This window comes from Camelina sativa, chromosome 3 (assembly GCF_030686135.1).
Source record: "Camelina sativa cultivar CO46 ecotype springtype chromosome 3, ASM3068613v1".
NCBI lineage: Eukaryota > Viridiplantae > Streptophyta > Magnoliopsida > Brassicales > Brassicaceae > Camelina > Camelina sativa.
The window spans coordinates 12,882,474-12,903,468 of NC_141882.1; the positions used below are offsets into that span (position 1 = coordinate 12,882,474).

At 31.1% G+C, this 20,995-nt stretch overlaps 2 long non-coding RNA genes across 3 annotated transcripts; one reads left to right on the top strand and one right to left on the bottom strand.

The window, feature by feature from the left end:
* Positions 1 to 13,009: 13,009 nt before the first annotated feature.
* On the bottom strand, positions 13,010 to 14,855 carry LOC147946870 (uncharacterized). The gene is made up of 2 exons (XR_015595526.1): positions 14,378 to 14,855; positions 13,010 to 13,359 (listed from the first exon to the last, which is right to left on the bottom strand). It is a non-coding gene; the product is annotated as an uncharacterized LOC147946870 (long non-coding RNA).
* On the top strand, positions 13,808 to 14,707 carry LOC147946871 (uncharacterized). 2 transcript variants are annotated; one of them, XR_015595528.1, is made up of 3 exons: positions 13,808 to 13,976; positions 14,105 to 14,169; positions 14,360 to 14,707. It is a non-coding gene; the product is annotated as an uncharacterized LOC147946871 (long non-coding RNA). The 2 variants fall into 2 exon arrangements; XR_015595527.1 differs by lacking the exon at positions 14,360 to 14,707 and having other exon boundaries at positions 13,810 to 13,976; positions 14,105 to 14,277.
* Positions 14,856 to 20,995: the final 6,140 nt, after the last annotated feature.

The following is a 20,995-nucleotide window of genomic DNA, read 5'->3' on the forward strand; positions in this document are numbered from 1 at the left end:
ATAAAGCCCTATTTGTGTTCTGTTGCTAACCCATGAAACCCCTTTTGAAACTCCTAATCTAGCAAAGAAAACTACTCAGACATAGAGAAATGAATAGCCAACATAGATGAGAAATTCAATAGCATAAAAATATAAAAATCACAAGGGTTCAGAATCGCTTCTCTAACGTAGCCGCTCTTCCTCTCCCTCACAAAACGTCGCTCCCCCAAAAACCAAAAGAAAAGGTAAGTATCTCTCCCCTAAAACCCTAGGTTAAATAGCATACAAGTAGAGAAAAATAAGGAAAGATTCCAAATTCAAATCTCCCTATTAAAAAGCGATCTCAACCCTCTTTCTCTCACAAAGGATCGCCTAAAATAAGGGGAATTAGGCAGGGAATCGGCGCTTAGATGCTTGCCACGTGTTGTCATGAAACCGTAGAGTTGGGAGCATGTGCTCGGAAATCGGGAGCATGTGCTCCTGGGTCTAAAATCAGCTTTTCTGCTCCAATTCAACTCCTTTCTGCTCCGATTGCTCCTGCTGTTCCAATCCTTGCTTTTAGCTTCCTAGCCTGTTATTATAACCTGAAAAGGACTCAAACAACTACAAAACTATCAAATAAACGGGGTCAAAGTGAGTCAAAACCGTAACATATCATACACCTCCATTTGTGGGTACGAGATTGGTATACACTAACAAATTCATATGTGGGTGTACGGATAATCCAAATTCACTATATAATGCTTCGCAGTCGAATATATCCCGTACTCATATATCGGTGTACAAAGGTAAGTGTGACAATATTGCTGTACATGGAACCATACACGTTTGATGTTGTACAGTGAGGCACCTCAGGCAACTTGTGGGTCGGATAAAAAGTAGTTAGATATGGGTTTGACATACCCACTATAAATAGAAGATATTCAATGTATGGAAATAAGAAAATGTCAATATCAGAAATACCAGATGATATCTTCATGATAATACTGAAAATGCTTGGAAATGAAAATTATAGTTACCTTGGTCCAGTTATAAGGAGTAACAAGCGTGGAAGAGATTTGGCGTTGTCAAGGGAGGTCTTACAGTCAGTGAACATCTCCACCTTGTGCTACACACCTTGAAACATATATGAAGGTGAGATAGGTAGGCAATTCTTCGTTCGATGTTTGGGTTATAAAAATGAAATGGCTTTATATTACGAATCGCTCAGGCTGATAACAAAAAATCAAGATGTCCACGGTGCACTAAACCTCCTAGATCAACTAGTGCCATCACATGGCCCGACAACCGTAGCGTATGCCATGTTTCAGATGTGTGCGGGTTGGGGTGACATGGCTGGGGCCGTATTTGATGTAATATTTGAGAGATTTGGTGGTAATCCTTACCATGAAATCTACTCGATTGTTATAGAAGGAATGTGTAAAGAACTAATCGAGACTTTGATGAGATTTGATCCACCGTTGGAAGAAACATTCGGTTACCTGTGGGAGTTTCCATCAAGAGACAAATTATACACCCCTGACTGTAGTGAGGTGCACGGCGAAGACTATCATTGCGAGGGGTGTTACATCTACGACACTGCATTGCGTATCCTTGATCTACTTTAGTAAAAGTCAGATGTAAGTATGTCCTTTAATAAATGTCAAATGTAATAGTTCCTGTGTTAATAGAAAGTTATATTAAGATATGTTATTTGGGAACATATATTTTATTAATTCTCTGATTTAAAGTGGACTACAAAAAATGTGCCAGCCTTTAGGTTGATGTGACGCAAAACTTGTTGGCTTTTGGCGTGAACGAGAGTCTTCATCACCCATCAAATCAAAAGTAGTTTTAAATAGTAGCGTTATGGAGAGTAACACTAGTCTTTAGCCTGTGTAGAAGACACTTGATGCTATATTGAAGTAAATTTATATTTGCAACAAGTGGTTACAAAAACAGTGACTCTTGAAACTTTTTTATTCCTTTTCTCTTTAACACATTATTTAACATTAAAACAGTAGACAACAATACATTATTTAACATATAATCCGACATAAAATCAGTAAGCTTACATAGGATACAGAAGCAAATGATTATTTAAAAAACGAAACAGCATAACAAAGCATTACAACTTCTAAGAAGGAGTTATATTTTGATGAGAGATACTTATTAGAAAGGGGGACCAAACACACTAAATAAGCTCTGAAACTTTATTGGTCAACCACCCAATGTAGCAATTGACGTACCTAATATCATAGTCGCGATACCGTAGCCCTGAAATGCCAAATTGCAAGCAGCAGAGAATAGCACAGTCAGGGTTTGGGATAGTTGGGCATTCAGGATACCTGAACGTTTCCCCGAATGAATGACTGTAAGGGGTATCAAATTTTATTAATTCCCTAATGACTTCCTCCCCGCAAAACCGTACACCCTCAGACAATAGCGGATGGTGATGAGATCCAAATAGGTGTAGGTACTGGATGGCCATGTCCTCTTCCCCGGCGCAAATTGAGAGCATAACACAAGCAAGGGTGGCATGTCCGGCTTCAGGAACGTTCCGGCTTAGTAGGGCGATTGCACCTTTAATGTCCCTTTCTACAGCGGCAACCCTTAACCCTTCGTGGTAGATTGCTCTCTTGTTTCCGGCTTGGAGACATCTCTCGAAAAAGGGATGGTAACGTCCTGGTCCGGCAAGATGACCAGATGTGTGATACGATGTGTAAATGAAAGGTGGATGCTGAATTAATGAGTATATAGACGCCTCCTTTAGTACTTCGGCTAGATATACGAAGTTCTTCCCTCTCTGGCCAGACTTCAAGATAGGAGCGAGGAACGAGATGTCATCCCTGACAACCCTTTTTACAATACTGACTAAAAATTTTGTGAGATCCTCTAGGGTTTCCATAAGCCTATTGTTTTTTATTCTGTATTATTGTTTGTAATGTGCATTTTAATGTGTTTTTGGGTATTGATATGTAACATATAGTTGTATCAAAGTCTTGTTATTTAACATTTGGTCCATGTAATCTGTATGCAACTATATTCGACCGGTAACAACCTCGAGTTTTTATAAAGAATGAATATTATAAACACGTGTTCCAATTTTTGGTTTAGCAAAACTAGTTATCTCAAGCAATCGAGATAAACTTGTGGACATGATTAGACAGAATGATAGTTTTTAGAAAATATAAGATTTGATATTCTGTATAGAATAATCGTAACTAAGTAGAATATAGTTAGATAAAGATAAGATGGGGCAATTGTAACAATCTAACCCATGTTTAAAGCAAAAAATATTTTAAACACGGGTTCCAAGTTCCAACATTGATTAAAAACAATAAAAGGTAGATAATATCTTCAACACAAGTGATATCCAGCTATCAATAGTACGCTCTGCAATTGATTAGACGGATTAAAATAATGATATATGTTGATTTCATGACCTTTACTACTACTCGTTTGCTGCCTTAATTACATCAACAGCTTTTTTGCTTTTAAAACTCTACACACTTGGATCATAGATTCTGCCCACTACACAAGTGGATGCCTTGTTGCTAGATCCATCCAGCTAAATTAAGTACGGGCTGTGAGTTTAGGGGATTGCTCAGTATACATGCCCATCCACTAAAGAGCAATACACTTTTGTGTATAGGTAGTCGGGATATATACACGTACTCTTAAATATGTGTAAATGATATAAGAAAATAAAAGAACATCTAAACGCCAATTAATTAATAAATACATAAACCATCCAAACATCAGAAGCATTACGGAGTATTTTACATATTTTACATAAACTTCCGTAGCCAACAAAAAAGTAGTCTTACATCAATATTATTGGGTTCAAAGGCATAGCTTTTTGGTTTCAATACAGTTAAGGTAAACGACGAACAATAGTTTTAGGCTTACTCGCCTTCAACGAATAACACGTATGTGTCAATGGCATTTGACTTCCTAATGCATACTACAATCTCGTCAGAAAGTGCAGCCATTTCCATCAAACCAAGTCCAAACGCGTGCATTTCGAGAAACTGAACACTCACAGGGCCGAAATCTCCATCTCCCTTGTTGTTGTATAAACCACGCGTACGAGACCATGTGAAAGGAGAAGTACTCAGGCTTTCCGATATGTCAGACTTGCCGAACCTTTTTAGTACCCAAGGCAAACATTGTATAACCGAAGCCATTTGGAAAGCTACCACATCATCGGTGAAAGGTTCAACGAACGGGTCAAGGATCTCAATAGATTGAAGCTTCAAGTTGATGATCAAACCTACCCAATGAGTAGAACCCCAGTTCATGGGGACATACAGAACATCAACATCTTTAAGGAAAGCATATTTCATTAATTTCCCGGTAGACTTCCCTTCGACATAAGCCTTGATACTTGGCCCCCAATTGAAGTTTTCCTTCTCATCACTTTTGGTGAAATCTTCATGGAGTGTTACAAGTAAGTCCACAAACCAGGGGTCGAGGAAGACTACCCTTTTAGCTGCAAAAGCTGTTGCCCTACGCCGCATAAGCATTGACGTAATTACCTGGATATGCTGCGTGACAGGAAGATATAATTACAAGGTCATCCAATTTAAGGATATGTTAGTTGAGTGATAAGACCATATAGTTTTGTTACCTCTGTTGTGAACCACTTTTCTTTGGTTGCAATATCCAGGAAATGTCGGTTGGAGAGTTTGTGACCAGTGCATAAGGTGTAGTACCTATGAAACACATAAAGTGTGACATGTTTTGATAAAATACACCTAAATCATTGTTTGCAAATCCATCGAAAGGATAAATATTAACTTACTGATCCTTGTCCTCATCAAGTACAGCCTTCCATTTCTGGAACTCAGATTCATCCACCTATGGGAATGGGGAATATGTTGGTTTCTTCTTACGGCTGTTGAAAAGAGCTTTGATCCTATGATCCCCAATGAAATCTTCATCATCAAGTAGCCGAGAACGTCTAGGAATACGCTTTGGTGGTAGAGGCTGACAAGGTTTGGTTGTTTCATGAACATAATAAGCTGGCCCCACGACAACAATCGCAGACAAGTGGCGGTATTTAAGGACATAGTCGCTACTCCCGCCATCGTTTAATTCTTTTATAGGCTGAAATGATTAAAACCTCAGTTAAAGCAATAATCAGGCAGTTTGCATCAGGTTAACGAAGGAAAAAAATGTTAAACCTGAACAGGTGTGGCTGGTGTAGAAGGGCTTAATACAGGGGATGCATCGATGATGTCAGGAACATCTACATCCACAAAATAATTAACATCTTCAGGTTCCGGGTTTTCATCTTGGACAGGGGCTCCATCGTGATAAGACCCATGGTCCTGCCACATGATACAGTGTAAATATTTTTAACCATCCAGTCAAGCCTATGAAAAATGTGGATACTCAGTAAACTATTTTGGGAATACCTGAACACCGAGATCTGGAATATCAGGACCACACTCTACATCCATACTGTCTGGAACATAATGGTTAGGGGCTCCTTTGTGGTCATACCCATTTACCTGCCAAATGACACAGTGTTAATCTTTTTAACTATCGAGTAAAAATAAGACACAGTGTACATCTTGTTATCCATCCAGTAAGACTAAGAAAATGCTGGATACCCAGTAACTATGTTATTACCCATCCAGCCAACCAAAGATGGTAAAAAACGGAGAGAGATGACATATAATATGTAGACAGATGTGAGATGATCTGATATCTTGAAGGGGAAAACCAACCTGGTCAATGACGCCTTTGGAAATACCATAAAAATCCCCTCTCGTCATTATCACAAGTAGGACCAGGCAGAGGCGTATTTAACCTGACTCTTGAGCTTTGCGGGTCACTCCTAGTAGGAAAATGTTGGTTTACCTTCATGGGAATTTGTATTTGATTTACTAGGGTCTACAGAGTCATTGCCCACCACTCCAGTACACGGAGTCTCGGGAGAGTGTCGTATGTCGGGATTTGATGTTTTCGGCCCTACTATGCCCAGAAGATGGTGCATATGAGATACAATGTCACGACGGTGTGAGGCTAGCTGGGACGTAATCCAAGACTTTAAGTCAGCCAAATCTGAATGTGTTACAAATTGATCAACACGAGCTTGCCTGATTTGGGAAGTAACAACTAAAATGTAGTAAACATCTTAATATTTACTTACATTAGGATCCTTCTCAGTCTCGTTGACGTCAGACTCTCTAATGAGACTAGCGCTCGCTACACATTCGGAGGACCTCTGAATGAAATTTCTTAAATCTAATGGGTCCTTCAACTTACAACATAAAGCAGGAATGAAGTTGAGAACTTGCAATTGCAGAGCGAGTGGAAAACCATAGCAGCAAGATGTTTCCTGTGCCAACCATTTCTTAAGTTCCTCAAATGGATCTTCCTTACAAAAAATAGGACCAAACCTGGACAATGTCTGACTAAAAGACAAGCGACCCCATGGGTATGACAGGAAGAAATCGACATCGTGCAGCATCTCGACATATTCTCCAGAAATACGACCATTTAAGGTGTTGCTGCATACAACAACACCATCAACTAACACAATCAAAGTAAGGCATAACTTTTTTCAGTGCGTAAGCCAGTTTTCTGGATCAGCATTCATATCAGCCCTAAGAATGTCCAAAACATCTTGAACCATTACAATCTTCTTGAAACCAAAAAGACTATTCCATACACTTAAGTAGGCAGGGTCTTGGTGTTCAGCGACTTGAGCCTCTGAAGGCAATGGTCCACAGGACAACCCGGTTGTAAGGTGGAACTCTCTCAGTGAAAACCGAATTGGAAATCCTCCATATACGAACCACAATTCGTGTTTTTTTCTCGTCACCAACTGACGAGCCAACATGCCATGAATCAATTTCGCAGAGTGCGAACATCTCCCGACCGGGAGATCGAAAAGTCTCCCAAATTGTGAGGACCTGATAGCCTCCCATGCTTCACATCCATCGAGGAGTTCAACCAATAATCCAAAATACTCGGGCTTCGAGTGAATGTTGAGTCGAGCCCCATCAGGTAGCCGATCAACTGCGAAAAGCCGATATGGGAGATTAGGGTTCCAATGAATAGAATCCGTCTCTTCAGAACCAGCTGGAAAATCACACGGGAATATAACTGAATGAGTACGAAAGGTGGACAATCAACTAAAAAGGTTCTTAAGATTGATCCAGGGAAAATAATTACGAGTACAACAAACCTTCGTCGAAGATGGTAGTTTTATGCCTTTCGCCGGCGACGGATGATTGTCCACCTTCCGCTTTCTTACATCCTGCAGATCTACTAGATCGCTCACTTTGGGAAAGAGATGATTGCAACCCTGTACGCTTTTTAAGTGCTCTCGTCATCAAAAACAGGGGGATCGAAGAAAAATGGTAGTTTTACCTTTGCAAAGTACCTTTTTACAGTCTATATATTTGATAAGGCGAAACTGTATTGCGTTATGGTTAAACGGATAAGGAATCGTCGGAGTTACTATAGGATATCATGAATGGTAATTGAATTGATAAGTGATACCCAAAAATGGAAAAGGAATAGTGTCAAAAGTTGGTCAACGGTTGTTTCTCTAATTGTAAATAGTGTTAGTATTAGTTTTATAAGTTTGTAAAAATGTACTAAAATACCAAATAGCTCATTTTTTTTGGCAATACATAACTCAAAAATTATATTAAAAAATTAGTCGAATGTTCTATTTACAAATTGTATACAACGTATATTGGTCAAAATCAAATGACCGCCTTGTTTGAAATGGGCCGTTTCTATCGACCAAAATAGCTTTGTGTATAAGTAATTGAAAGAACCGCTATAAAACTGGAAATCATGAGTAATGATTTCTCTCACGTGGCGTTGTTTTGTTTGTCAAATTCCCTAATTTTAAATGAGTCAATTTTTTGTGTGTGATTTTCCTCTCTTGTCTCTCATACTCTATATAGCAAAATGTATAACTAATTCAATTTTTTCTGGAATTGAATCCTTTTAGTTTGAAGCTCTCTCTGAAACAATGATGACTATGTTTAAACCTATATGTGAAATATTGATTACAAACCTGTAGGTCAGTGACCATTATAAAAAACCCTCTTATTTTAACAAAGTCCGAACACACCCAACACAACCACTTACTCTTAGGCTTGCTCTTGTTTCTATCATTTTGTAAACATGGGTGTTGAAAGGATGAATGTGACGAGGGTGGTGAGAACAGCTAATGTAGCTATATTCCGAAACGTCGTCAACCAAATGGTCTAAGAGAAACCATTTGTCCCTGGTCAATGAATGGTCCTTGAGATTGCAAGAGCGGCTGTCGTTGCTTTGGGGCTCTCCAGAGATGTCGTGACGTTGGTGCCATTACGTTGCTTTGGGGCTCTCCAGGTCAATGCATGTTGCTTGAAATTGCAAGAGCTATTGAAGTTGCTTTGGGGCTCTCGAGAGATATCGTGACAATGAAAGTTCAACAACTGCAAGTGTGAGATTAAAGTTTGGATACCAATTAATCTTGTAGTGTGAGTTAGGATAATTATGGTTCAACAAAAGACAACAATAAATCGTTAGATCATTTGTACAAACTATGTTCTCTGATGCAATATCACAACATGTACATGAATCATTTTATGGGTGTGATGTGGACATTTGAATAAATGTATTTATACTATTAATTGGAGAGTACAGTTAGGAATACAAAAAAATAAACAAAACAGAATTCCATATAATATCCTATTATAAAGGGTGTATGCAAACAATCATCTAAAGCCAAACACTAAAATTAATATCTGATTTTATTATAATTATGGATAAACAATTCATATTAAGATTAATGGGATGCGGACCCTATATTAGATTTAAAAGATTCGATTTTATATTTTTGCAAATATTAATTAAAATTTTCCCTCTTATAATTAAACCGTTTGTTTCCTATTATTTATATATTATCTTTAAAGAATCTTTAATTTCCTTATAATTGTTACAATTTTTTGGTTTCGACAATGTAAAATGATACTGACTATAAATAAAATGATACTAACTATAAAGATATTTAATCCCTAAAATCACTCAAACCATTTAAATCAAATTATCCAATTTCAAACAACTAAATTTAAATTCAAATATATTAAAGACAAATTTGTTACCATCAAAATCAGACAATTAAATTCAAAAACTTCTATATGTGAAAATGTTAAATTTAGTTTTATTTTCGGCAACAATAATTTTCGAAATGAACAAAATCTAAAATAACTACGAAAATATTTTTTTTTGTTAATATTTTGTGTTTGGAAACCCTAACTAATATGATCTCTATATAAGAAGTTTCGAACTCTTTCGTTTCATTCATCCACAAAAGTGTTGTTGAGCATCAAAATTTTGAGTTTATGAGTTTTCTAACTTTTATTTTTCATTTTGTTTTATTATTAATGTTTCAGATTTGAAACTCTTCAAAAACATGTGAAACATAAAAGCTAAAACTTTAAACTTTTAAAATATTGGTGCTGGTGAAACAATCAGATTGTTCTAATCGATTTTTTCTTTCATTCTATTATTTTTTTTATATATGTTAGCACATATATACATTAACATGATTAGTTTGAAGCAGTTCACACTTGATAATGGAGTAATCTATCGAGGAACACTGATTTTATCAAATCATTAAAGGTGTACAAAGCAATAGATGGAGAAGCTATAATCTATTGATTATTTTTATTTTTCTTTTATTTTCAGTTTTAATAGTCTCACACAACGTAATTAGTCTGAGTTATATGTCTATAATATGGACCTCTATTTATGTAGCATTTACATGTTTTTAAGTGAAAAAAGTTTATTAAAAAAAATCAAAGTTAATATCTTCAAGAGTTAAATCTTGGTTCGCGAACGTGATTAGTATACTTTGAAATGAAAAGATTTGAGAAGGGTGCTAATTTTATAATTACAATGATCGAAAATTAGTTATCTTTTGTGAACTTTGTTTTAATTAGGATGTTACATGAAAAAATATGAGGGACTAATATTGAAATTGGGAAGCGCAATTTGGAATTATTTTAGTTTATGGATTGACATTTCTATTTTTCATTACTTAAAAAATATTTAAGAATTTACCCACAAAATTATTTACAAAAAACAAAGAATTTTTATATGAAAAATAATCTACCTGATGGATCCATTTGCTCTTATATGTCACTAAACAGAACGTATAAATTAGTTACCACTAAACAGAGTCTCATGGTAAGACCCTTTTTGGTGTGCATAATGTTGGTGGTGGTTACTGTGTTTATAAATTAGTTACTACGTTCTTTTAAATGTTTAAAGCATCAGTTTCTGAAGCATCTTTAGATAAAATTATACTAATTAATTATGATTAATAAAACCGAAATTGTATTTATAGCTTTTGTTAATTTACCTTAGCACATCTAAATATGTGATTCTAATACTAAAAGTCTAACTTACATATATACCACAGATTAAATCTAACAAAACATTTATTTTATTTTTGGTAGCACAAAACCCTTAAAATTTAAATCATTTAATTTTAATATTAAACTTAAATCTGTCAAAAGCTAATTTTATTATATATAAAAATAAAAATTACTATGTACCTCTTATTTTCTTTTTATTTTTAATGTTGTTATCCTTAAATACAAAAAAATTGGTAGTGATATCTATTTATCAAAATCTCAATATTTGAGTAAGGCTCAACTTCTAGACGTGTAAATCTCTACTTTGGGACGACTATTTGAAAAATTTTAGTTTTTTTTATAACATGTAAATGGTTTAAAAAAAAATGATTTAATAGGAAATAACCAGTATGAAATGGGAACAAGTAATTCAAAAAATAATGACATTGGCTGTGTTCTTTTCACAGTCGCGGCTACTGTTGCAACCAGAAATTAACACTGTTTTGGGAACAAACTCAACACAAATGAGTCGCTCCGACTCTGACGGCAAGCAAAAACAGTTTTTAAGATCGACGTTGGAATTTCCAGCGACTGTTGAGACTCTGTTTTTTTCTTAATTTTTCAGTCATTGCGACAACAGCGGCTCCCTACTTTACCGGACTACAAACCTTTTTGGGCTATTGATTTGTGTCACAGTCACTGCATCTGCGATTGTAAAAAGAACACGACCATTATCTAAACTGTTTCTCATAAAAATTTGGACAAGAAATAGAAGTAAAGAGACAATAGTATAAAATTTAAATGTTTAAATTTCATTGTGACTTTCAAATATCAAATAAATAAATTCAAATTCAACGCTCTATTTATTTCAATTATCGGGACATTAAATAATGGGTAAGGGAAATAAACGTCTAATTTAGAAAATAAAAATCATTATCTAATCTATTTTTTGACAAAATACGGGACAAGAATCTTGGGAAAACGAATTCAAGCAAAACATATGCGAACATACTATCTACTCATGTGAATTACGCAGAATGGGGTTTTTCGGATCAAAAAAATTGAAACGTTGTAAGCAGATATATTATACAGATTTGATCGCTTGACAATTATATTTAGGTCATCTGGAAATTCTATGATACACACCGGGATGGGTATAGACAAGTAGGCATAACATAGGTACAATTATGGTTTATTAACTATCGGTTATGGTTATATACGGTTGCAGTTATTTAATGATATGATACATTTGATATTATTTGATGATATAATACGATTGATATTATTTATTTTTAGTTGATATGCTCTTTCAGTGTAATCATATATCTATATATCATACTATTCATATTAAATAAATAATTATTAGTATTTTATTATATTTTAAAAATAGTTACGGTAAAAAAATTATATTTTAACTATCCGATTGACCAACGGTTTTGATACAATTACGGTAATTAACAGTTACTATTAATATAAATTTAACCATATATTTATGATTAGCGGTTAAGGTTTCTAAATGTTGTATACGGCTACGGTCCAAAATACGATTATGGTTTAGTTTTGATTATGCCTATTGGACAATATCACTTTCTCATTGTCTTTTTATTTAGTGATCTTCTTTATTGATATTAAAAAAATTTGTCATTCATTTGTGAACCTAAACCAAATATCAAACTGATATGCATTCAAATTATGTATGTTATACCAAATAAATATTTAAAGTTAATAAAATTTAAATTTATAAACAGAGAATACATATATTCTGTCTAAAACTATTATAATAAATATAGTCAAATATGTATTATTTAAAAGAGAATGGTTACGAGACGAAACTTTTTGATGCATAGAGAACAAAACAAGTATCCTGTTCCAAAATATATATATCTAGATTAAATACATGAAATAAATGAAACTGAAACTGAATTCAAATTTGATTTAACTTCCCTAAACAAACAGTTGGAAATGCCAATTGTTTGGATTAGCTTAAAATAATATATACATAATATCACTTATCTAAATTATATCTTAATTTTATATATATATATATATATATTACGCATATAGGTCTGAGTAGAAGTTTACGTGAAATTTTTTCAATTTTAAAAAAATTTACACAAATATAACCCTGCGAGTATGTGCGAGTCCCACGTAATTAACTTTTAAGACATGAATGAAATTAAACTAAAAAACTAATGAATGCTTAGTGGTTCTTAAATTATATTTTCTGCCGTTTTCAAATTATATAATCAGAAAATCTTATGTCAAAATCCATATAATTTTCTAAACCATGTGAGAAGCAAAAACTTTTAGTGGTTATTCTTTTCATCTTATGTTACTTTAGTTGCATTTGTAAAATTCATTTTTCAACCAAACTAAAATCCAAATTAACAACATTTTAGTCTTAGTTCGATATAAGTACTTATCATTATGAGAGAATTATGTACAGAGTCAACATTACTAGACCAAAATTCTAGGAAAACACTTTTTCTTTTATACTCCAAATTCTAATTCTAACAAGGTAATTTTAATTTAAAAACCTGAACTCCAAATTCTAAACCTTCACAAATTCTAAAAACTAAATTTTAAAATCTTATGTTAAGTACTAATCTAGAGATCTTAAATTCTAGCCCTTTAAAACTTAAAATTTTAATCCTATAATCAAAATCTACTTACTTAAAAAGATAACCATTTATTTTTGTAACAACAAAAGAGATCCATCCCCAGAAAATTCGGTTTGTCATCCTAGACTATGGAGTATCTATACTATTAATTGGAAAATACATTTAGGATTAAAAAAAAAACATAAAAACGAGTATACCATATCATGCCCTTTTGAAGAAAAAAATTGGAGACCATTAAAAAAAAACGCAGAGGGCAAGTGGGGAACTTTCCATAGGCTTGACACGCGGATCCTAGAGCACCCAGATTAATTCTGTTCGGATCCTGATTAATATACTGAATCTCTCGCCAACCATATACTCCTGCAGCCAATCAGTCCCATTTGCCTACCAATTTTTTTCTTTTTAAAAAGAATTAAACAAACCATTCAGAAACAGAAAGATATGGTTGTTAAGGAATGTATGTATAAATTAGAATGCCCATAAAAAAAAAAAAGTGAATTCCCTAAACCATCATCAATAAAAATATCATCCGATATCCTAACACTACTAATCGGTTTCCATAAATATGTGCTATTTAATCGGACTCAATCATCACCCAAATCAACGCCGATGATATATTTCGAATTTATATATTTAGGTAAGCTTGAATATATTGTAGCTACATTGTAGTAACCTTTTAAAATTGTATTAATTGATTATTCTTATCCTCTAAATTTTAGCAACTAACACGGATTTGAAAGTCAAAAATTTATTGAAACAAAATATTACCGTATCTCATGGCCATTATACCATTTCACAAACTGGCTTCATTAGTTCTATAAATACAACTTCTACTCAAGAACTAATATAACACTTAAACTATTCAAACACACAAAAAAAAAAAAAAAAAAAAACCTCGACCTAAGTTGTATAATCTTAATTCTCTTTATTCTTAGCACTGTTTATCAAAATATAAAAACTAATGTCACTATTGTCATTATATGAAACAGGATGAAGAATACAAGGAGGTTTAAAGGTGAGAACTTTTTTTTACATTTTTGTGGATTTGCTTTAAGGACGAAATGTAAAAGCTTTCTATAAGGGCGACTTTGATCAGCCTCTTTTGATTTTTATAGAACTAACAAAATTTTATGAACGGTATAGGAATGAGAGTTGTCACTCCTTTTAGAAGTTCAAAAAAACTGAAAAAGTAAATTCTTCTGGTCCATGTAAGAATTTCTATTTAATACCTACAAAGGCTACACAGTTTTCAGTATGTACTCAACATTACATTTGAAATTTCAGCGATTATTATTTAACTAACCAAGTTTTGTTTTCATGAATTGGCCAAAAGTTCGTTTTTTTTTGAATTGGCTAAAAACCTCTTGCAAATGTTGAAATAGTTGACTCTAAATTTAGGAAATAGTTCTAAAATACCTAATTGGGTCCACAACAAAACGCCATGGAGGAAGAGGAGATCTGGTAATATGGCGATGCATCCCCAGGAAACCAGATCTCAGAAGCAAGCCCCAAAAGAGGAGAGCTCTGGCGCAACTACCGACCCATAAGAGCCACAAACCAAACCGGAGAAAGAAGTCACGACAAACCGCCTAGATTCTCCCTGCCACCACATAACGACGACGCTCCGGTAAACCACCAACCAGAGTCAGAGAGCAAAGAGCCATAGAAACCGCCGGTCAAATCAATAAGAGAATTTGAATATAAATTGCTAATATGACGATTCAATTCGATTATCGGATTGTCGATGAGAAACAACTTTCCCTTTCCTTTTTCTTTTAATTTGTCGGCACAATTTTTTTTTCTTGGCTAAACGGGTACATTACAAGGCTTTTGAAGCCCAAAAGTTAATATGTCACGTAATTGTAATCGTGTTTTTTTCAGAATTCTAGAGGATTCATAAGACATCAAAATGACGTAAGAAATGAGAGCATTCAATGGAGTACCGTCAATTGGTCTCGAAGTTTTTTTTTTTTTTTTTTTTTGGTTAGTCTCTCCAAGTTTCTTATTATCATCGGCATCATAGTTTTATTTTCCTCTCTAATTTGTATTAACAAATTAAAAAAACCGGTGTATTTGACATGCGCGGATTATCTCTAATAAGATGTACGACACAAATCTTTAGTAATTATAAAAAATTTGAAAAAAAAAATAAGAAAAAAGGAAAATGATTCAAAACAACTACATAAACCAATATAAAATAATAAAAATAAAGAAGTTAAATAATTTTAAAATATTTAATATAGATAATATGATATATAGATATACATGGAATATATATACATATATATATATATATATATATTTATGATATAAAATTAATACTTACAATCTTATATATAACATGTTTTTTTTTGTTCAAAATATATAGCCTAAAAATGTTCAAAATAACAATTAAAGACATTAAAATTAAAATGTGTTCTAATATAGATGAACCATACATAAAATAACAAGAATAAAGAATTCAATTAATATTGTAACATTATTATTATATCATATGATATATAAATATACTATAATTTATCTTTGTGTTTTTTCAAAACACGGGACTTCGGTAATTTTTGCTTCTGTCCCATTCTGTTTCCAATTGGGAATAAAAGTTTGTCTTATATCGAAAATGTCCTATATCAAGAATATCCCATATTAGGAATATGTTTTTTTTTAAAATATATTCAATCCTCAATATCTAACTAATTTGATTAAGTGTCAACTTGGAAAAGGATAAATAACTACTTTATGATGATATCCAAACGGAAATACCAGCTTTCCGTCTGAATCTCTTACCCCATCCCTTTAAATATTTTATATAAATTAGGAAAAATATATGGAATAACCTAAATTATCAAGTTGCGCAAACACACATCAATAGGTGTGTCCCACATTACTCATGTGAGTTTCACAAAACGGGTTTTATATGGGTCAAAAAAATATTAAATCAGTTATGGGATACACCTAGATGTGTGTTTGTGCATCTTGATAATTTAGGTTATCCCATTTGAGAAGTTTAAGTTTTTTGATGATTTTTCTTTGATTTAATAGTATACGGGTTTAATAAAAATCTAACGGTTACTAATTTGGTTCAAGTTTGATCTAGGCATACGTGGATTAAAATTTTGTAGTGAAATTATAACTATTTCAAATATTCACAGACTTACTAAAACCAAACCAATTTAAATTTGAATTATATTAATAAATATGATCCCACACGTATGTGCGGGTCCGAACCTAGTATATACTATTAATTAGGGAGCACATTTAGAGATAAAAAAAAAACATAACATATACCCATGTTACCAAACAGACCCAATTTCCTACATATTAAAAAAAACAAAAAAAAATTCAAAACATCTTTATTATATTTTAGGAAATCATTTAAATTAGTTACATAAAAAAGGTTATTAAATTTAAATTGTTAGAAATCAATTTACTTTTAAAAATGAATTTAACCAAATTTAAGGAAATCTATAATAATGGTAATTTAATGAAAGTATCTATTAATTAATTTCGATTTTTGTAGTTATTGAAAGAAAAAATCTGTTAGATGAGGAAGTAAATTATTACTAAAATTATTATATAAAGTAAAAAAAAAACATAAACCATTAGATTAGAATTGACAAATAAAAAACCGTTAGATTAGAAATTCTTTGATACTATTTAACGCAATTTTAGGAAAATTTTATACCATCATCAAATCGGGTTTCTGAAAGAAAAAAAAAAAAAAAAAGATTAATATCAATATTTTAGGAAAGTATTTCGGTATCCCTAAATATCGTAACAACCATAAGATCTTAACTAATATATGGAATAATTAAGTTAAAATAATGCAATAAATTCATTTATAGCAAATTCTTATTCTACATTTAATAATTATCCATATTAGTTCTTACTTCTTAGCATTATATTTGAGCGATCAGAAAACTAGGAAATCGCACAATTATCTCTTTTTTTTAGTTTATTCGGAAATCTTTTAAATCAGATTTTGTGATAACTGAGGAGCCGTATTCGGATTTTCCATATTTCACAACAGATTCAAACATCTTATAAATACATAGATTCAGAGTTAGTATTCACTCTCAAACCTTCAAAGTTCAAACTTATTCCAAAGATAAAAATGGATGCTGATGTGAAGAAGACGTTGATTACAGCTTCCGATTATGCAATTTCTTAAGAATTTTTCTTTTCTTTCTTTTTTACTGTGATTAGATTTAATTATTCATCCTCATTCTTTTGTATCTTATAGATCTCTTAATGAAAAAGTGTTTTATGGAACAAACTACTTTTTTATGTTGTTCTTATGAAAATTATAATAATTGGTTATATATTTTTGTGTATTTATCATGTATGGTTATGTAACTTAATTAGTATCTATTGTGATTTCTCTAAAGTCTAAACAAACATTCAAGATGATCAAATAACAAAATTTACTTTTGTTGAAGATAGCTCTCAAAATTAGTTGGTTCTGTATTTCATATGCTTCGATCATATACATCTCAATTATAACTAAGATTTTTTTCTACTCATTGTTTATCTTGCTCATTGATCAAGATGTCTTTCTATTCACAATCATAGCTCTAAAAATAAAAAACCTAATTTTCCCATTAATCTATCTTTCCGTGTAAATACATGTATGATTAAACTCACAAAGTCTCATTATCATTAGTCACATTTTTTAGAAAATGATTTATAAAACTAGAAAAAAGTTCGAACCTATTTTATTTTTGCTTATAAAATTTTGATGGATAATAATTTTTACATATGATGTTTTATTTTTAGGTGAAATGCACAAGAATGTAATGAAACTTCTGGACTTGGTGCCCAAATTATAAACATGTGGATCTTGGTTTTAAAAATAAATAAAACTAAATATAAAAATATTCACTACCTAATATTTTTTGGAAATTGTTTAAATTTATTTATATTATAATCAAGGTATAAATTTTAAAATTTTAAAATTGTAGATATGTGAATTTATTTGATTTGGTTTTATATTTTGAGATATTTGAGGAAAGACAAATCAATTTTATACAATTAAATAGAAACAATTTTAAATTTTTAAATTTTTCCTTACAAAATTATACTAATTAGTTATGATTACTATATATGGAAATAATAAAACCAAAACTGTATTTATAGCTTTTGTTAATTATTATCTCTTAAAAATAGTTACGGTACAATTATTATAATTGGTTATAACTTTGAATCTATGTATTTATAAGAAGTTTGAGTCGGTTGTGAAATATGGAAAATCCGAAATTGTATTTATAGCTTTTGTTAATTATTATCTCTTAAAAATAGTTACGGTAAAATTATTATAATTGGTTATAACTTTGAATCTGTGTATTTATAAGATGTTTGAGTCGGTTGTGAATATCCGAAATTGTATTTATTGCTTTTGTTAATCTACCTTAACACAGCTAAATATGTGATTCTAATACTAAAATTCTACCCTAGATTAAATCTAACAAAACACTTATTTTTTTGGGTAGCGCAAAACACTTCAAAATTTAAATCATTTAATTTTAATATTAAACTTAAATCTGTCAAAAGCTAATTTTTTATATATAAAAATAAAAATTACTATATCTTATTTTATTTTCTTTTTAATATTGTTATAGTTAAATACAAAAAAAATGATAGTGATATCTAATATTCAAAATCTCAATATTTGAGTAAGGGTCAACTTCTAGATGTGTAAATCTCTACTTTGGGATGATTCTTTGAATTTTTTTAGTTTTTTCATAACATGTAAATGGTTTTTTTGAAAAAAATTGATCTAATAAGAAATAACCGGTATGAAATGGGAACTAGTAATTCAAAAAATAATGACATCATCTAAACTGTTTCTCATAAAAAGTTGGAAAAAAATAGAGGTAAAGAGGCAATAGTATAAAATTTAAATGTTTAAATTTAATTTTGGCTTTCGAATATCAAATAACTAAATTCAATTTAATTGCTATATTTATTTCAAATATCGGGACATTAAATAATGAGTAAGGGAAAGAAACGCGTAATTTAGAAAATAAAAATCATTATTTAAAGTATTTTTGACAAAATACGAGACGAGAATTTTGAGAACATGAATTCAAGCAGAACATATGCGGACATACTGTTTACTAATATGAATTACGCGGAATGGGATTTTTCGGGTCAAAAATTTTTAAAGGTTACAAGTAGATGTATTAGACGGGTTTGATCGCTTGACAGTTATATTTAGGTCATCTGGAAATTATATGATACGCAAGGGGATGGATATGGATAAGTAGGCATGAACACGGGTACGATTACGGTTTTTTAGCTATCGGTTATGGTTATATACAGCTGCAATTATTTGATGATATGATATAGTTGATACTATTTGATGATACAATACGGTTGATATTATTTATTTTTAGTTGATATGCTCTTTCAGTGTAATCATATATTTATATATATCATACTATTTATATTAAATAAAGAATTATTAGTATATTTTATTATCTCTTAAAAATAGTTACTGTAAAAAAATTATATTTTGATAGTTAATATAACCATCCGGTTGACAAACGATTTTGATACGATTACGGTAATTAACAGCTACAATTAATATAAATTTAACCATATATTTGCAATTAATAGTTAAGATTTCTAAATGTTATATACGACTACGGTCCAAAATACGGTCATGGTTTAGTTTTGATTATGCCTAAGACAAGATCACTTTCTCTCATTGTCTTTTTATTTTGTTGTCTTCTTTATTGATATTAAAAAAAATCAATATTCATTTGTGAAACTAAACCAAATAATAAACTGCTATGCATTCAAATTATGTATGTTATACCAAATAAATATTTATAAACAGAGAATACATGTATTCTGTCTAAACCTAATATAATAAATATAGTGGAATATGTATTATTTTAAAGAGAACGGTTATGGGATGAAACTTTTTGACGCATACAGAACAAAACGAGTATCTTGTTCCAAAATATATACATATAAGTTAAATACATGAAATAAATGAATCTGAAGCTGAATCCAAATTTGATTTAACTTCCCTAAGCAAACAGTTGGAAATGTTTGGATTAGCTTAAAATAATATGCACATAATATCACTTATCTAAATTATATCTTATTTTTTTCTTATATATATATATATATATATCACTCAGTAGAGGTTTAAATGAAAAAAATTTCAATTTTAAAAAATTTACGCAAATATAATCCTGCATGTATGTGCGGGTCCGAACCTAGTTAGAGTTTACAAGGGGAAAACGAATTCCTGGTGAGGTGCTTTTTTAACTCGGATAAAAAGATAACATATTGTATTAGTTTGAAAGAAATTGATATCTTAATTATATTTCTTATTACGATTTAGTAATGACTAATGATTTTGTTTCCCTTTATATTCTTGCTTATCCCCTATACAGTAAAATCTCTATAAATTAATAAACACTATAAATTAATAAATTTTGCCAGTCCCAAGTCGGGCCAGTATAAAAAATAACAAAATTCGATAAGATAATAAGATAATATTTTTTCTGAAATCCCCATGTAAAATATGGTCCCAATAATATCATAAATTAATAATTATATAAATTGTATATAAAGAAAAAAAATATAATGTATGTTTCTCCTAAAGCTCATATCTACAAAACAACTATTATGTTGTATTTTCAAATTATAATGATATAAAATATTCTGTAACATGTCATAAATATAGCTACATTTTTTTAAGTTTTCAATTTTTAGATATCCATCATTTACATTTTGATAGTTTGATTGATTATTAAAATATAACATTCTATATTATTATACATCAATTTAATTTTCTGTATGTCATGTGTATAAGTGAATTTGTCTATTGTATTTGTAATTTATTGTTAATAATGTTTTCTAAGTATTACAAATTCAATTCCAATACCATAAAATTTTAAATATCCGAAATTATTGTTAAAATTGTCTCAATTCATAATTTTTAAAAGTTAAACTATTAAAAATATATCTATAAATTAATATTTATTAATTTACACTATAAATTAGTAATTATTAATTTATAGA